We start from the raw sequence: 913 nt of genomic DNA, 5'->3' as shown, positions 1-913 counted from the left end.
CCCGCTCCCTCGGCGCTGACCCTCCGACAGTTCCCCTGTTACAACGGGGTGGCAAGTTCGATCCCCTGTGATAATTCACCCGAAACACCCGCCCCAATCTGTTGTGATGGGAGTAGGGGTTTCCCTTCCCCTGATTTAAACCCTGAAAAACCCAGAAAAGTTGCCCCTTGTGACCTGGTCGAGTCATTCAACGAAACAAAATCCCTGATACTCAATTTATACGCAGCACGTAACAGTTTATTTATTTAACTCTAACAGTGAACAAATTAGCAGAACTACTAACAAACTGAACAATTCCCCTCCAACTCCTAACCATTCCCTGTCTGAGCAGAATTCTACTGGCACGCTGTTCTGTTGAGTACGAGTCCCACATTTAGAACCCGAGAAGAGATAAAAACTTGGTCTCTCAAAGTCCGCACAGTTTGAGCCTTCGGGAATGCTTTGCCTTCCGCGCTGTCTCTCCAGCCTTCTTTTCTCCTGCAGTCAGGGACGTTTTCTCTGTCATTTCTTCGGCGATGCCTCGGCGTTACCTTTGGCGGTGACTTCCGTGTTCCTCCCAGTTTCGAGAGCGTCATGATTCTGCGCGAGCGCTCGTCTTATTTCTCAGGCGGCGGATTTGCTTTCGTTCCACGTGGCAGTTGGCTCTCGCCCCGATTTTCGAAAGGTCAAAAGAAAAACCCCCCTCTTCTTATATACCTCCAGTGACACGCTGTCTTACGATTGGTTTCAGGTTGTCAATTCATTTGCTGAGTGGGTTAGATTCGTTGCTCGGCCCAGCTTACCAGCTTAATAAGACCCCCTTGTTTTGCCGCCAACTTTTCGATACACCCGGGGCTCTCTGGACTGTCCAACTTCCAAGCACAGATGAAACACAGTCTTTTGAAGGGACCACGCACTGCTTTTCCCAGCCGAC

Source organism: Rhincodon typus, unplaced genomic scaffold (genome assembly GCF_021869965.1).
Source record: "Rhincodon typus isolate 14 unplaced genomic scaffold, sRhiTyp1.1 hic_rhity00005407, whole genome shotgun sequence".
Classification (NCBI taxonomy): Eukaryota; Metazoa; Chordata; class Chondrichthyes; order Orectolobiformes; family Rhincodontidae; genus Rhincodon; species Rhincodon typus.
This window is presented reverse-complemented; position numbering follows the sequence as displayed.